Here is a 15,357-nt window from a genome sequence, read left to right on the forward strand (position 1 = left end):
GAGAGTCTAAGGCGTTTGTGGCTTTCTGAAGAAGGCAGACCCCTGCTTTTCTCTAGCGACTCCCCCCATGTAGTCACCCACCCCTTAGAGCCATGCAGTTGGCCCAGGCTCCTGAGTCCTGGGCTGAGCGATTGGGGCCCACGGATCTGAGAAAGAAGTTGGCTGTTTATGGCTGGCTCTGTCCTAGCAGCCTGGCTAGGTCCTCTTGGGACCACCTAGTTTTGCTCAACCGTTCCCAGCTGGCTTAGTAGTTCCAAATTTAGGCTGGACTGTGAAGGGAATAAGTTTCTTGTCTGTACCTTCCTGCTGCCTAAACTGCTAAGGGATTAGGTCTTGATTTTAGCAATTGACATGGTCTTTTCCCTCCAGACCAGGTGAGTCAACTTCTCCGCTTAACATGTTTGCCAGGAGCAAAAATAACCTTCTTAACCACCTGACGCTTAAACCAAAGATTCACTAAGTGTGCCAATAGGAGTACTATATATATCAGCCAAAGACAAGGCCCAGCTGTGGGCCATGAGAGCCTCCCACTGCTGGGTCTGCCGTTCAGCTCGAGAAACAAGCCAAGAAGAAAAGGTAAGTTATATTTTGGCAAGATTACGTACACACTGTAAACCTGAACTCAGGAACTCCCAGGAGCTATTTTGTTTGTAAGTTTTGGTTCAGTTTTATGGTTTCTGCAAAACTAGAGGCTGGTGTCCAAGTTGGATTGTGTTCCTCCCAAGAGGCAGGTGCTACAGTCCCTCCTTAGCATTTCCAGGCAGTGGAGGTGAGGTCCCAAAGGCAGCCATTGTCCGGACCCCAGGCTGCAGGCAAACTCCTCCTGGAACGGGACTCCAGGTACACCAAGCAGTTAACATTATGTGTCTCATACAAAGAACAGGGGTCCATGACAACAATACAACTTTGTTTTCTAAAATATTTTGCTAAGACACGTATTCCATATCACTTTGGATTTGGAAACAGCATCATTTCCTGGTTGTAAAAGCCTATTCATGAAGGAAAGCAAAGGGTGCTCTTGGCATTCCAGTTTAAAATGGATAACTATTAAATGTAGGGGGGTGTTTGGGGGGTGTAAGCTTGGGAACCTCTAAGAAAACCCCACATCAAGCCTCCATCATGCACACTCAGGCAAATGAGTCTGTTCTGGAAGCTCCAGTTTTCCCTTGGGTGACCCATTCTGAGGTCTAAACTTTGGAGGGTCAGGAGGCAAGGAGCACACGCGAGCCCACGTGGCTCTCACAATAAGCCACATTCTCCGGTAGGTGTTTAATGTTAACAAAAGTAGGATTTTTATCTTCATCTGTCTGACTTCTGTATCAGTCTCTCAGTTGCTTTCAGACGGAGGTATCATTTATTAGAGACCTCCAAAGACAAAAATTTAGCATGCAGTCTTGAAAATGAAGGCGGTAAAACTAAACGAGGAACCGCTCAGACGAGCCATAGAGATTTTGGTAAATCAAATGGAAAAAGACAGGTTTTGCTTTCTTGAAACCCTGTGTTGCTAATCAGGGTTGGCTAGGTCAAAGTAAAGATGGAAAAAATTCACATACTTCAACAAATGGTGCTGGAACAGCTGGATATCCACATGCAAAAAAAAAAGGAACCTAGACATAGAACTTACACCCTTCACAGAAATGAAAATGGATCATAGACCTAAATGTAAAACACAAAAAAGTCCTAGAAGATAACATAGGAGAAAACCTAGATGACCTTGAGTTTGGAGATGACTTAGATATAACACTAAAGGCATGATCCATGAAAGAAATAACTAATAAGCTGGATTTCATTAAAATTAAAAATTTCTGCCCCATGAAAGACAGTCAAGAGGATTAGAAGACAAGCCACAGACTAAGAGAAAATATTTGCAAAAGATACATCTGATAAAAGACTGTCATCCAAAATATATAAAGAACCCTTAAAACTCAAAAGAACAAACAACCCAATTTACAAAATGGGCAAAAGACCTTAATAGACACATCACCAAAGAAGATACACAGATGGGAAATAATCCATTGGATTCCATCAGGAGCAAAGGGGTCTAGGGATGTGAGTGACTGAACGTGTCCTGGCTCCCCACCTACCCCATGCAGCCAGATAAGTTGTAAAAAGGAAAGAAGCTGGGCGGGGGGTGGAATTCCAGAGACCTGAACTGGTTCCTAATTTTCAGACTGGAAACTTTGAAGGTTTCAGAGAAGCAAATCTCCAAAAGGGCACTGCTTAGGCAGAAAAGAGTTCTAAGTGGCTAAGTGAGGGAACTAGGCAGGGAGAGAGCAGAAGTAGCTACCTCCCACCACGTTCCCCTCGGCTTTCATGCCTCATGGAAGGGATCTAGAAATGTCCAAGTGCTCCCAGTAATAACAACAAATAATATTAACTCTCCTGGGTGCTAGCAATATAATGAGGAACAAGAGACAAGCCCCTGCTTTCATGGGGCTCATATCCCAGGGGGTGTCAGACTATAAGCAAGTAACTGAATAAACCATCAAGGTAAATTCAGATAGGGATAAGCTTTATACTAGAATATTATTCAATGATATTGATTGATGCATCATTTATAACAGAAACAAGTGTCTACAAATATGCAACTAGTTATATAATTCATTCCATTGAATGGAATACTGTGAAAATATTATAAAGAACAAGGAGGGGGCTTCCCTGGTGGCGCAGTGGTTGAGAGTCTGCCTGCCAATGCAGGGGACGCGGGTTCGTGCCCCGGTCCGGGAGGATCCCATATGCCGCGGAGTGGCTAGGCTTGTGAGCCACGGCTGCTGAGCCTGCGCGTCTGGAGCCTGTGCTCCGCAACGGGAGAGGCCACAGCAGTGAGAGGCCGGCGTACCGCAAAAAAAAAAAAAAAATCCCTTAAAAAAAAAAAAAAAAGAACAAGGAGTAACTCTAAATATTCATAGGAAAAGAAGTCCAGGAAGTAGCACTGGTGAAAAATAAAAGCAGGTTATAGAAAATCTGTTCCAACGTGGGTGTATTTTCCACACCACCAAGCAGTTAATTCAATTCTGACACCGGCTGTCTGGAGACAGAAACAGGTTAAGGCTTCAGTCCCGGAATTCTCCGGCAGACCAGTGGTTAGGACTCCGAGCTTCCACTGCCGGGGGCCCAGGTTCGATCCCTGGTCAGGGAACTAAGATATCCCACAAGCTGCGTGGTGTGGCCGAAAGAAAGAAAGAAAGAAAGAAAATTATTGCTCACCAGATAAATATTCCTTTTTTTTTTAATTTTGTAAAAGACACAATATACTTATTTCTATATGCATGAAAATTTCCTACATGATGTAAATTTTCATTTATTCCATGTTTAATATTAATGTATAAAATACATAGTTGATTTTACTTCCTACTGTAACTTGGTTTGGAACTTGACTTTGATGCGTGATCTGTGTCTCTGGATAGAGATCTTAGAAATAGTTGACATGTTTTAGTCCTATACTGAATTCTAAGTTAAATATTTCAAGATGGCTTTGATCAGCCAAGCTGGACAGCTGGTATGCAGACATGAGTAAATCACTAAGAAAAACAGTTAAAACCCTGACTTCGTATATTCAGCTTGGAGACCGGCATATCTGTTGAATGTATTAACAGTGACTCATAACCACATGAGTTAAATATACAAAGGAATTAAATGTTTAGCTCATAGCTCTGGACGTGCTGAGGTCTAGGATTACTGTAACACCAACAGAAAATTGGAATTGAAATAGATATACTGGACTTGACTCCTAACTTCAAGGCCAAGAGTTTGCTAATAATGTGTCCTGCTGGGTTGAGACGGTAGGGGAACCTCCCTGTCTCCCTCTGCCTTCTGTTTTCCAGGACTTTGTCAGGCAGGAGGGGAAAAATTCCATTGCAGCAGCCCATGGTATAACTTGGATTCTTGCCCAAAAATCTCAGAACAAAATGAGCCCTGGTGACAAGTTATAAGGAGAGGGAAATCTGTACTTTCTCACCTTCTTAGGGAATCCTCAGGAGTGCCCTGGGGCTTGCATCTGGTCCCCCTGCACCGGAGGAAGCAGCTCGCTGGCACAGTGTCGTCTGCTCTCAGCACATTCCTGGCCTTGGGGGTCATCCCTCTGTAGTGGGAACACCCCAGAGCTCTAGCCCCTGGGGCCAAATCCTGCTCTCTGGAAAGGAGCTGATGCACTCACTCACTCATCCTAAACGGTAAATGCTGATGGGGTATAATCTCTGATAAATGGATAAACAAACCATGGAATTTTGCTCAGTGATAAGAAGAAACAAACTACTGATTTTGTAATAATAGGTGGATCTCAAAAATATTATTTTGAGCAAAGGCAACCAGAGCCATGAGTACACAAAGGGTACATAGTCTGAAGGGGGTGAGTATGAGGCTAGGCCTGCTGAGGGGTCAAGTGTTGTACTACAGGCATTTCTAGCATCTCCCCGTAGAATGTGCGGGGATGTGTCCCCTACTCGGGCTTCATCCAAAGTTCTGAGGAAAAGGGAACAGTCATCTTTAGCATCCTGTTATACATACCTGTGTCCTCAACCAGAAGCTGTTGGTTACCAACTCAACATTCATTCCCCCATCTGTTTTCATTACCAACTACCCCAGTTGACTCACGTAGCAATTCTAGTCTACGTGGGGAGTCTTCTTGATTTGCTGAAGTCTATTGTGGTTATCACCTTTCCCTAGTTAAGGATTATTTTAGGGTTGAGTTTGTGACCCCCTTCTGGCCAATGAGATGTAAAAGGGCTGGGGGCTGCTGGGAAAGTTTCTCTTCCTCCTAAAAAGGAGACATCATGAGAGATGGTCCTTTTCTTCCTCTCAACATTGTTGCATGCAGCAGGGACACTTGGACTGACTCTCCCCCCGGGGTGGGTGATGACGTGAGGACAAAGCCAAAACCCTAAGAGTGGCAGAACAGAAAAATGGAAAAAATCCGAATCCTTGATCATGTGTTGTCACATGGAACAGCCTTCCCTCTGAACTTCACGTTAATAGAGAAAAGAAATTTCCTTATTGTTTACGCCACACAATTTTCTGTTACCTGCTGCTGAAAGCATCTTAACTGATATAAGAATCAGCTCCTTGGAGGTGATACATAACCCCCAACACAAAGTGTCTATCACAAAAATGATGCTCAATGAATGTTTATTGAAATATTATAAGAATGTATATGTCAGACCTCTGATGATCTCAACTAGAGTTACATCATTCCACCCAATACGACTGAATTCGAGCTTGTTTATACTGCAAAATGAGTTGCAAAGTAAGAGGACATGGTAGGGTTCGTGCAGAGTGGGCACATCTGGGGATCACTGATGGTCAGGAGTCAGCAGGGAAGACAGCAGTAACCAGCTGGCTGAGGAAATGTGGTTTATGCCTTCAGGGACTTCAACCTTCAGTGTGAAATGCTTGAAGATTCTGCTATAAACATGGGGGAAGGATGGCAGAGCAGAATAATAACTGGTAAGCTGAAAGCTTTTCCCAATCTGAGGCCTGGTGAGAAAAAATGAAACAGATACAGAACCTTTAGATGACAGGTTTAAAGCTTTTGGCTATGCCCTGAGTTCCTGTACTGTTTTGTACATACTTAGAGAAATGCCACTCCACACAGATCTGCTTTGCACATTCAAAGTGATTTCTGCAAAGGGGGAAATGGCAATTCTAGGAAGACTTTGTTCAAAAAATGACCCAGAGCCATAAATTCATGGGGACCTTATTCAACACGATACTACTCTACACAATCATACCCAATTAAAAAAAAAAACCAAAACAACAGACTTTTTTTTAGAGCAGTTTTAAGTTCACGGCAAAGTTGAACAGAAGGTATAGAGGTTTCCCATATACCGCCTGCCCAACGCAGGCATAGGCTTTCCCATTATCACCATCACTCACCAGATTGGTACATCTGTTACAATAGAAGAACCTACATGGGCACACCATTGTCGCCCAAAATCCACACCTCATATTAGGGTTCACTCCTGGTGTTGTATATTCTATGGGTTTTGACAAATAAATAATGTCGTGTGTCCATCATTATACTATCATACAGAATAATTTCACTGCCCACCAGATCCTCTGTGCCCTGCCTATTCATCCTTCCCTCCTCCTCTGACCCTGCCACTCCTGGAAACCACTGATCTTTTTACTGTTTCCATAGTTTTGCCTTTTCTAGAATGTCATTTACTTGGAGTCATGTACTGAAGAGCATTTTGGCTGCTTCTAAGGTTTGGAAATTATGAATAAAGCTGCTATAAATATCTATGTGCAGGTTTTTGTGTGGACGTAAGTTTTCAACTCATTTAAACTCATGTAAACACAAAAGAGCATAATTGCTGGCTCATGTGGTAAGAATATGTTTAGTTTTGTAAGAAACAACCACATTGTCTTCCAAAGTGACTGTACTGTTTTGCATTCCCATCAGCAATGAATGAGAGTTCCTGTTGCTCCACGTTCGGTGTTGTCAGTGTTCTGGATTTTGACCATTCTAATAGGTATGTAGTGGTACCTTACTGTTGTTTTAATTTGCAATTCTCTGATGACGTATGATGTGAATATCTCTTCATACACTCATTTGTTATCTATAAATCTTCTTTGCTGAGGTATCTGCTCAGGTCTTTTGCCCATTTTTTGATAGGGGTATTTGTTTTCTCATTGTTGAGCCGAATTTTTAACTTTATTTTGTTGACAGATTTCAGAAGAGATTGATCCTCATCCCATCTGTTTTGGCTACTCTGGAATCATAGGAAGGCAAGGCTAGAATTTCAGTTCAATATAATGCACATTATTTAACATCTATTATGTGTCCCCACACATTGCTTTAAGTATTGTCAAAGATACAAAGACATGTCAGATTCAATCCTTGCCATTTTGGAAATCTTTGGGGGAACCAAAAATATGGCTATAAAAAAATTAGACAGCACTGAAGGACATTAAAGTTTAATTGCCATATGTGTGTTATCCTCTCTAAGTACTTACCATGAAAGTTTTTGATCTAATTAAAACTCAAAGTTTCTATCTACATACATTTAAAAGATATTTTATGAAAGGTGATGATCAATTAGGCAGGTGTTTTACTGAGAACTATTAACTTATAAACTTATAAACTGCATATACATATCATTTTTACTGATGCACTGAACTACAGCAAGCAGAGCAGAAGAAGGAACGGAGCAATCATCTTATACCTCTTTCAAATAGATAAATTGGTGGAGAACTCTGTAAATGGAGAAAACATCACAAGGACTCATACTTTCTTCTTTGGCGTGGAAATAACGACCGCATCAGTGGAAAAAAAGACTGGTGTGGAAACAACCAATTAGTGAGCTAAAGTACAATAGTGATTATTATAATAGAGGCATGATAGCAATCATTAATAGTAATTTGGAAACCAGTGTCTAATAACTGAGTTTCTACCAATGGACCGATCCTTCAGGAACATGGAGACTGTAATGAACCTAGGAAAGAATATGAGCATCAGGGGAGAGCCTAAGTTTCATCTGAGACATTATCAAGAGACAGTAAAATGCCCATGGAAGAATGACTGACCAGAAAACCTTCGCTTGTCAGTGGCATTTCCCAGGCTTACACAGGCTCTTTGGAAAGTGGGGCCCCCCAGATGATCACCCCAGAAGGAAAAGGCACATTCCTTTGCGATTAGAATTACTGTGGAGGGGGGAAGCAAACATTACAGACAAGACACTGAGTAAGCAGAAAAATGTATGCAAGCTTCTTGGACTTAGCATAAGACACTCATAAAAATGGATCTTCTCAGGAACATTCCATTGCAACCACACTGAGATGGTGCAATTCCCCTAAAATTAGAGCTCGTTCTCTGATTGGCCTTTGTATACTAGGAAAAGTACAAGAAGAGAGTAGGTATCATGGGTTAATATCTATGAATGGAACTTGGTGATACATCCTCTGAACTTAAGGGTTTACTTCCTCTGGTGCTTTGCCCTAAGCCTGTCACCCAGGAATCTCCCATTTCCAAAAGATATCCAGAACTGAAATGACTGATGGTTGGTTGGATAAATAAAGCAAGGACTTTCCTGAGGTTGACAGGAAGGGGGAAATGGCAAGATTATCACTTTGAGGGTTTCAGTTTATCTTATCTTGTGGCAGATACACTCAGGTGCCTACCCAATAGTCAACCGGCTATGCCTGCCACTCATCCTTCTTTCTTTTGCTAATAGAACCCAAATGTTGTTCATTGTCCTCCAAGAAGCCATGCTCTGCAGGGGAGGCACAGTCTCTTTTTTAGCCCCACAGAGCTAATTTCTCTTGCCAAAGAGATTTGTTTTAGGCAACAAGCATGTGAGACAATCCTGGCCAGTGAGACTGGAAGGAAGTCTACAGGGAGGACTCAGGAAAGAATGCTCTTACCCTTGAAAGGGAACACACAACAGGGTCATTTCATGTTTCTGCCTCTGGAAGAATGCTAATCTATATTTAGTTATTCAATTAATAAATCTGTATTGCCCAGCATGTGTCTTGAAATCCAAAGTCTATCTGTCCTTGAACTGGAAAGGAATAGCTTTTAAAATGTAGGTGAGTTTCAAAACCGCAGTCTAATAAAGTCCTATACTTTAAAAATAGAGTGGAAAGGTAAAGCAAATAGCAGACCAGAAGAAGTGAGGGCTGGGTCTCTAGCTAGACAGTTCTGAAAGCCTAATTTGGTGGAGAGGTTGGGGGGTAGGGGGATGCTTTGTCCACATGCCTATTTCCGGAATGTAGTCTTGGTCTTCCAGAATCAACTGAAATTGCCCTATGTGAACCATCCCCAAAGAGGAGGGCTCACAGAGGTACCACTGCACGTACATTTTTTTTTTTTTTTTACTACTACGAGGCTTGTGGGATCTTAGTTCCTGACCAGCGATTGAACCCGGGCCCTCACCAGTGAAAGCTGGGAGTCCCATCCACTGGACCACCAGGGAATTCCCCCACTGCACGTTCTGACAGCACCTCTGTTCCTGCAACGCAAGCAACATCCTCAATGATCACTTCCACTCTTCGCACTTCCGGGAACGTAGCAATGACTCTCAGAGAAGTTTACACCACCCTATTAGTGCAATAGACCAAGGCTCTTCTCTCCCTTTTGTGACAGCCCTTCAGATTTTTTCATCTTGTCTCCTCTTAAGCCACCATGCTCTGATTTTTTCAACTGTTCCTTCTTTGAGATGGTTTCTAAACCCCCTTACACTCATGCTCATTCTACTTAGAAACATTCCTGTGCTGTATTTGCCCATGTTCCTCTTAAACATGTTGCCTAGAAGAGAATACAGTACTCCAGCAAGTTCTTCGCCATGCAAGACAGTGTATGTCTGTCAATGGATTTGTTTCTTACAGTGGTTATAATGCCACTAAGATTACCTTTGTTTATGGTAGCTACATCATCCTGGCCTTGATAATTGTGAAATACAGAGCCATATAATTATAATCAGAGCAGAAATTCAGGACTTTGCCTTTGTCTACGTGCATGAATATGGGCTGGGGAGGCAAGGGGACTGGGAGGTAGCCCCAGAATCTGACATTCCAAACACAACCTTGACATGTCATCAGACACTTAATAAAGGATTACCAAGAAGCTGAAGCTCCTGGAGACATACCAAGCAGATGCTGAGGATGCGACCCGGCTCTCAGAAGAATTCTACCTAAACGGAAGCGGTAGCAAGGACTAGGACACGAGTACAAATTTCCTGTGATGCTCGAGGGAGCGATCACTTAAAAATTAAGGTCCGTGCCAAAGACTCCAGTTACCTAATGAAGAGATTTCACAATGAAACCCTGAGGAGGTCAAGCTCCAGAGTATTTCTTATCACCCCTGGCATGGGAGTCACACACAACTAGTGGCAGCATCTAATCGGTGAATTTAAGATCCAAAGGAAATTTGTATATGGATGGGGTGAGTAGACTTTTATATCTGTTTAATGAATAAGTGAGACTTTTTATTCTCTCTCATTATTCAGTGTCAGATGACTTTCCTCTGTATAACAATTCTTTGGGTTTTCACTTAGCCAGTGGCTAATTCCGCCCTGCTCCCCTCACCCCCAGATCTATCCTCCCTGATCTTTTTCTCAGAAACTGCTGCAAAGCTGATCTTTCCCATCTGGCTTTAGTGCAGACAACTTGAGCTAATCTCTTCCAGCTTTGGGTCACCTATAAATTTCAAACATGCTTTCCACAGAATCCATAAATAAATGGGGGGGGGCAGTGTCCATAAAAATAGGAATCATTAATCTAGCCAAGAGTTAGAAGCGAAAGTGGTAAGAGGATGTTTCTGATAACACTGATAATTCTGTAATTCTGATGATTCTGATAATACTGCCAAAGTATTATTAATGTTGCCAAAGGGTTATTTTCAAATCATGGTAAGGAACATGGGAAGGGAGTTTGCCTAGACTTAAATTCTACACAGTGGGTAGTAAGTCCTATGACCACTAACTTTTATGCCATAATTGACAATGAATTATTCATTAACTTTTTAAAAAATTAATTAATTAATTTTTGGCTGCGTTGGGTCTGTTGCTGCACACAGGCTTTCTGTAGTTGCGGCGAACGGGGGCTACTCTGTGTTGTGGTGCGCGGGCTTCTCATTGTGGTGGCTTCTCTTGTTGCAGAGCACCAGCTCTAGAGCGCAGGCTCAGTAGTTGTGGCGCACGAGATTAGTTGCTCTGCGGCATGTGGGATCTTCCCGGACCAGGGTTTGAACCTGTGTCCCCTGCATTGGCAGGCGGATTCTTAACCATTGCACCACCACGGAAGTACCCTATTCCATTAACTTTTGTTTTTTCTTTGGACATTTACCCATTTCGTGTTTTGTATCCAAACCTCTTGATCTCTTTCTCTCACCTGTCACCAGTCAATTCCCATTTTGTCACTGTTTAGCATCCTCTATTGGACAGATTTGAGAGTTGTAAAACTGCATTCAGCTTGCTTTGTCATTTGATAAAAACTCTGATAGGTGAGGGAGGAGATTAATATTACTGGCTTATTTCAATTTCCATTGCAATGGTCTGACTTTATATCAACAAAGCAATCATATCAGGGGAGCTGGAGAAAAAAAGTAACCAGAATCCACGTTTTAGCTGATGGGGTTGGATATCTGTGGATGGAGACAGGAGACCTGGATGTATTTTGTAAACCTAAATGTTTTAAGATGTAATTCCAAATATCCTGCTTACTTTGGCTTTCTTTTGTCATAAAACAGACAGTGTTTTGTGCCTGAAAAGAGACACAGGCTGCAAAGACTCATCTGAACTGTCCAGAAACGTCTTTAATCTTGACCATTTTCAAACACAGATGTCCACGGTGAAGAATTTTCTAAGGAATTCTTACAATGCAGAGTCTGTTCAGAGGATGCTGATTTCAAAACCTCTGTACACAGGGCATAATGAAGAGGGAAAGAAAGTGCACAGCTTCGGGTAACTTAAGAAAAAGGAAGAAGATTTGACAGGAAATGCAAGACTACCCAAGTAGAAAGCATGTAGCATGCTGTGACTCAGAATAAAGGAAATGTAACTCGAAGTGTAACTCTTCTGGTCTAACACAGACCAGGGCTTGCCCTCAAGCACTGCAAAGGATGCCAGTTTCCAGCTGTATACATATGCACAAATAAAACAGGATGCATGTAGAATGTACTTGCCACGATCGTGGGCAAGGGACTCTTACTCATCTTTCATCAATGATTTCGGTTCTATAATTTTCCATGAAATTTTATTCTTTTAGGACTATAAAAATTCCAATCACTCGTGAGCTGGTAAGGGAAATGTATATTTAATGTCTATCAGTGCAGGATGTGGGGAGATTAACCATTTAATACCGATTTGAACAGTCTGGTAATCTAGGGATTTAGGAATGTAGGTGAAGCCACTACACTGTTGGATTTTATTGCTGACTGTATGTGCATGTATGAACTTGAGCCAGTGGAGGGAGGAATTCAGTCCGCCGTTTCAGGACCTATCAGTGCTGTGTGCCCTCAGTACCGTTCTTTGTGCTTCTCCTGCCCTGCTCTGTATCCCAGGAGGCTGACCTCTGCAGGCTGTTTCCAAGCTTCTGTCTGTTTCCCAGGCTCTTATCATTAATATCACTACTTTTCCTTTCTTCTCCCTCCCTCCCTCCCTCCCTTCCTTTCTCTTCCTCTAGCTGGGTTTGGTCCATCAGAAATTGGAGGGTGGCAAAAGGGGAGAAGCCAGAGTACTGATCATCTTCCCTCTCTAGTAGTGGCTTCATCTCTTCCTTGGCTCCAGCTTCCAATGGACAGGCCCAGTATGATCCCAGCTTTGACTGGTCACCTATGTCTCTCCAGCTTAGGAGTGGTAGCAGCTTATAGCTATGACCAGTCTGGGGTTGCTTCCGTGTCCTCTGCTGAGCTTCTAGCCTTTGTGGTCAACTTCCTACATTAAATTCCTTCTGTTTTAAATACCCGGAGTGGTTTCTGTGTCCTAACTGGATCCTGAATGATACAATTGTTTTGTAGGTTGTCATCTATTAAATCAAGGCTTCCTTTAATTTTACACAGAATCCCCTACTTTTATAATAAAAATAATAATAGCTAATGTATATTGAGCACTTTATAAGTACCAGGTAAAAGTACTGAGTAAGTAACTCAGCAGAGGATAGCTACAGCTTTCGCCTCCAGCTTCTCTTGGCAGCAGCCATGTTATACTCCCTCGGAGGTACCAGCACCAGCTGCCCATGACCTCCTTGGTGGTCCAAATACTATGCACTTGGCGCTCCAGCCAGAAGTCTAAGGACCAACTAGGCACCCTAGAGTCGGGGTTGGGACTTCCTCCAAGCTCTACCTTCTAGGACCTCCCCCAGAGACTCTTCTCTTTTGGATTCCAGCCCTAGGTGTGGCATCTGCTTCCTTCAGTAACTGTCTGATTTACCTCAGCATCCTGGCTTTCCAACATCTGGAAATACAATACAATATCCTGTATTAAATCTCCTCTGGTTGAAATATCTAGCATGGTTTATGTTACTCTGACTAGACCTTGACCTTGACTAATACAAAAGTCCTTCCACCTTAATTCTAGTAAGTGTCCCATTGATTCTAAACAATTGGCACTTTCAGCCCATTTATTTCTATATGTATCTCAACTATACGAAGTTTAAGAGTTCTTATCATTACTATCACTACTTTTTTAGATAATACGAAAAAATTATCAAATAATTGCACAGATACTGTTTACAAAGATAGAAATGCTGCTGAAATGAAATTTTGGACTGACAGGCGGTGATTATGTGATACTTTGAAATGTTTATCATCAACTGATGCATCAAAGATACACCTAGGGGGCTTCCCTGGTGGCGCAGTGGTTGAGAATCTGCCTGCCAATGCAGGGGACACGGGTTCGAGCCCTGGTCTGGGATGATCCCACATGCCGCGGAGCAGCTGGGGCCGTGCGCCACAACTATTGAGCCTGCGCTCTAGAGCCCGCGAGCCACAACTACTGAAGCCTGCGCGCCTAAAGCCCATGCTCTGCAACAAGAGAAGCCACCACAATGAGAAGCCAGCGCACCGCAGCAAAGAGTAGCCTCCGCTCGCCGCACCTAGAGAAAGCCCACATGCAGCAACAAAAACCCAATGCAGCCAAAAATAAAATTAAATTAAAAAGTTACTAACTGTATGAAAAAAAATCTATAAAAAAAGGCGTTTTTATGACATAAGAAATGCATTAATAGTTCACTAGTGGGACTTCACTGGTGGTCCAGTGGTTAAGACTCTGTGTTTCCACTGCAGGGGGCACAGGCTCTATCCCCAGTTGAGGAACCAAGATCCTGCATGCCACGTGAGACAGCCAAAAATTTTTTTTTTTTTTCTTTTGCGGTACGCGGGCCTCTCACTGTTGTAGCCTCTCCCGTTGCGGAGCACAGGCTCCGGACGCGCAGGCTCAGCGGCCATGGCTCACGGGCCCAGCCGCTCCGCGGCATGCGGGATCTTCCCGGACCGGGGCACGAACCCGTGTCCCCTGCATCGGCAGGCGGACTCTCAACCACTGCGCCACCAGGGAAGCCCTAAAAAATTTTTTTTAAATTAAAAAAAAAATAGTTCGATAGGAAAAGAAGTTAAATATTTGAACAGAAAATATGTAGAACATTTGGAAATCTTCAGGAAAGATCACTCTGGAAATAGCACCTAGGACTTTAATCCATAATCCCCAATGTAAACTAAAAATCTATAATGGTAGAATGGGTCTAAGTTTTAAACCAAGAAAACTCAAATTCCAGAGGTAGTAGGAAAAATGACTTTGCAAACCCACAGACGTATAGAAGTAAGCATAGAGAGAGTGAAGTTAATCAAACCCATAGTGGGAGTACTTTTATGATAATTTTAGGATCTGAGAGACAGGGTATATGAAAGCCCTCTGTATGCTGTAAAGCACTTATACATTATTTTATATTATCTTTGAAATATAGATAACAGTATCTGGTTTACTTATCTTGCAGTGTAACTTAATTAACTATGTGAATGTGTAGATTAAAAATGCATGGATGTTAACACAGGATTAGCTAATTGCTAATCTCGACCCAAATTCACACAGAAAGGGACCATCTGAAGTCACTGGGTGGTAGTAGCGGCAGCAGTAACAGCAGCAAGAATTGTGGATAGAAGACAGACTCTGGTGGTGCCCTCTTCTCCTCTCCAGCCTGTAGACTGCTGCCACTGTTCAGCTTTACACAGGGCTGGTTTCATGGGTGAGCAGCCCGTGTGGCTGCACTAAGACAGGTCCCATGCTTGTCGTATTTCTCTGTTAACACTGTCTTGAAATTCCTAATAATTGTTTAACAAAGGACCCTGAATTTTTATGTGCACTGGGCTCCACATATTATGCGGCCAGTCCTGGCTGTAGAACCCATTTGGATGTTTGTTTCTTCTGACAAACAGAAATGGAATTTACCTGAATTTAGGCACTGGCCCAGGAGTGAACATTCCTAGAACTGCCCTTAACTGCTCCCCTGCCAGACTGTTCCTTCTTTTTCATATCCGTCTGTTGGGCCCACCATAACTTCCCAGAACCTTGCTGGGTCTGTAAAGAGAACCCTGCTGCGCTGAATTCGACCTCAGCATCATCACCATTCTGTTGGCAACCTCTGTGGTTGCCAAGAGGTTGTGGTGTGGCAAGACTCCTGTCCTGACTCCAGCTAGTGGTGTATAAAGGAACTCCTGCTCTAGCCTGACCCTAGCTGGTGGGTGGCCTGGGTCTCTGAGGATGCTTTCTTTCAGAATGGACAAAGGAGGACAGAGGGGGTTAGAAAAAGCTGATTATCAATCAGAGGTCAAGAATGACTGCTCAAAAGTGGACTTCTACCACTGAATGTTGCCTAACCACCCGAGTCTCAGTTTCCCCGTCTGTAAATGGGGCAAGCAGAGGAGGT

General features: G+C 42.9%; 1 long non-coding RNA gene across 1 annotated transcript; it reads left to right on the forward strand.

The window, feature by feature from the left end:
- Window positions 1-405: 405 nt before the first annotated feature.
- Window positions 406-12,417, forward strand: LOC132507910 (uncharacterized). Its single transcript, XR_009536362.1, has 3 exons — window positions 406-576; window positions 6,401-6,470; window positions 11,186-12,417. It is a non-coding gene; the product is annotated as an uncharacterized LOC132507910 (long non-coding RNA).
- The last annotated feature ends 2,940 nt before the right edge of the window (window positions 12,418-15,357 follow it).

Source organism: Lagenorhynchus albirostris, chromosome 17, assembly GCF_949774975.1.
Source record: "Lagenorhynchus albirostris chromosome 17, mLagAlb1.1, whole genome shotgun sequence".
NCBI lineage: Eukaryota > Metazoa > Chordata > Mammalia > Artiodactyla > Delphinidae > Lagenorhynchus > Lagenorhynchus albirostris.